Here is a 2,965-nt window from a genome sequence, read left to right as displayed (position 1 = left end):
AATATACATTTACTGAAAAAACATATTTATTAAAATAACTAAGGCTTTATTATGTCAATTTTTTTTTTTAAATAATTCCAGCAGATAAATGGGGTCGTTATAGTCAATCTGTAGTCTCCCTGCATAGTGGATGACTGCTGACACTGTTGAATTTGAACTATGTTTCATAACTATCAAACAATATGCAGCTCCGTTACCGTTGTCAACTTAGCATTGTACTCCAGCAAGCATCTCAGATCAAGCTTGTAGATTATATAAGCTGGGGCCGTGGGTACCTTGTAGGATGTCTTTATTAAAATAACTAAGACCTTATTCTTTAAAGTTTTTTTTTATGTGTATTTGCAGCATGGTGCTAAATGCAGCTTACTGGTTCCTATTAAATGTAATTAAATAATCATGTACACCTTCTTTAAAATAACAAGACTATATCCTAAATTCTTGCACCCCTGCCTGATTCCACAGTTCCTACCCCACACTTACGTGGCCCCCCTCCCACCCTTCCATGACTTGTGAGATAAGAAAAGCAGACTTCTGCCTGCCTGGTCGGTCATTTCTAGCTGCTATTTAGGTTCTTCCTCAAATCCTGTTGCCTAAATGACTTATATCCCACTCATATTAATTTAAAATTTCGCTATAAGAAAACAATCCTTATACATTTTAATAAAAAACGTGAACTATATATGTTTGGTGTTTTTTGATTGAGCAAACTCTCGTGTTTTTGTGTGCGTGTCCGATACAACTGTAGTTTGTATCAACTTTTTTTTAGTTTGACCTCCGGGGTGTGTGTTTGTCCGCATGCGCGTGAATAAACATTTACTGAAAAACATATTTATTAAAATAACTAAGACTTTATTCTGTCAAAGTTTTAAAAAATGTGTTTTGATGCATGTCACTAAATGCTGCTTAATAGTACCTAACCGGGGCTGCTCCCCCAGAGACAGTTGCTATGCTGCTTAATAGTACCTAACCGGGGCTGCTCCCCCAGAGACAGTTGCTAGTCCATTTATTCTTTTAAAGACTACTGATTCCAATTTGGTGCCATATGCTTTTATCTTGTAGGCCGTAGGATAGCTCCGTTTCTACCAGCTATAGGCCATGGGCGTCTGGGCTATTATGCTTAAATTCTTTATTAATTAGCGTTGGCTATGTGCTTTATAACACTGCTGATTCAGGTCTCTTGTAGATTTTCTCTTGACCGGTCAGCGCAGTCTCTCTCTCTTGTACATAGAAAAAACAGAGAATACCTATTATTAGAATGTTATTTTTAATTGAATAGCATTTTTATAACAGGAATAAAAGAAATAATATACTTACCGGGTAAGGTCTCGATGAAACTTGTGGTTCTTTGGCTGGTACAAACTTTGGTAAGGCGTTGTGCCTCTAGGAGGAGGAAAAGGCCCCCCGCTCGACGTAATACAATTTAATTGTCTCTGTCACCCCATATCTGCACGGTCATGTATGACAAACAAAACTATAAACAGAATTTACTGGCGGGGAAATTGTCAGACTTGATGTATGACCAGGTGGTACGGCCTTGATGATGCTACTCGTGCCTGTGTAAGAAAATTATCTGTAATTTGGGACGTATGTGAAAACAAAACTTTAAACAGAATTTACTGGAGGGCAAAAGTGTCAGACTCGATGTATGGCCCGCGTGGCCGGGTAGGGGGGCGCCTCGATGGCCAGGTGGCACGGCCCTGCAGAATTTACTGGCGGACAAATTGACAGACTCGATGTATGTCTCGACTTATGACCTTTACAAATTGGCGCCATACGCCGATGTGATACAAACGCTTGCGTGAGGAAAAAACACACGGTCAAAACTAGCGCCGAGCGTTTTTATTGGACGATAGACCCTGCACCTCCTCCTCTCATTCTTTGCTCCAACTTTACCATTTTATCCCACAGTCTCTCACAGTTTCTCTCAGACTCGCGCAGCAGCACGCCTCTCAGCTCTCCCGCATCGCTCTCTCCAAGGATTATCCAAAGCCGTGCGGACCTTTCCGCGCTACCGCACCAGTATGTGAATAAGTCCTTTGCTGATTCTCCGAAGCCCGGGGACCTTACCACGCTACCGCACACCGTACGCTCGCGCTCCATCAGGTAACCCAGCCACGCTCACTCCCGCCCGCGCACCACAAAATAATAATAATAATAACTTATTCAAATAACACACGCTCATAAGCACTCTCATCAATATCATTTTTAAAATAATACACACTCATAAGCACTCTCCTCAATATCATTTTAAAATAATAAACATTTAAAATAAGCATTTAAAATAATAAATAATTAAATCCAAATACCATTGCAGCACTAACACAACCAACCCAGGCCCCCTAAGCCACAATCATTTAAAATAATAAATAAATAATTAAATACAAATACCATTGCAGCAGTTACACAACCAACCCCCCGGGGAAGAAGACAAAAAAAAATATTTAAATAAATAATTAAATCCATATGCTATTGCGTCAGTTACACAACCAAGCTCAACCCACTACAACATAAGCTCCGCCCACTGAACTTTTGAACGTGACCTTTGACCCGACCTGTCATTTTGACAAAAGCGGTATTCCATCTCTCTCTCATATCATTTCTCACTTAAAACATGACAGGGCTTTTGGCGTTGGAAAATAACGCATTTACTTAAAATAACACATTGACAAACACGACAAATGTTTTTATCCCTTAAATTATTGAAATAACTAAGGTATTAGTCTAACAAAGTTTTTAAAATGTTTTTGAAGTACGTAGCTAAATACCGCTCACTAGTTCCTGCATCTATTACATTAATACTGTGCTGGGTGTGTTTTATTGAAAATAAAACGAACAAAATACAACTAAATTATTTTATTAATTAAATCTTATTGGCTTAAACTTTATAATAATTTGTCATACCCCCGTTTAAGTTACGGCACTTTACCCTGCTGATTAAGCCATTGAAGTTAGATACTTCATCCAG

General features: G+C 38.9%; 1 long non-coding RNA gene across 1 annotated transcript; it reads right to left on the bottom strand.

Moving 5' to 3' along the window:
• Positions 1 to 828: 828 nt before the first annotated feature.
• LOC125709290 (uncharacterized) lies at positions 829 to 1,916 on the bottom strand. The gene is made up of 2 exons (XR_007382673.1): positions 964 to 1,916; positions 829 to 913 (listed from the first exon to the last, which is right to left on the bottom strand). It is a non-coding gene; the product is annotated as an uncharacterized LOC125709290 (long non-coding RNA).
• Between the last annotated feature and the right edge of the window lie 1,049 nt (positions 1,917 to 2,965).

This window comes from Brienomyrus brachyistius, chromosome 15 (genome assembly GCF_023856365.1).
Source record: "Brienomyrus brachyistius isolate T26 chromosome 15, BBRACH_0.4, whole genome shotgun sequence".
NCBI classification, from domain to species: domain Eukaryota; kingdom Metazoa; phylum Chordata; class Actinopteri; order Osteoglossiformes; family Mormyridae; genus Brienomyrus; species Brienomyrus brachyistius.
Note: the sequence above shows the minus strand (reverse complement) of the source record. Positions and strands in the feature narration are given on the sequence as shown.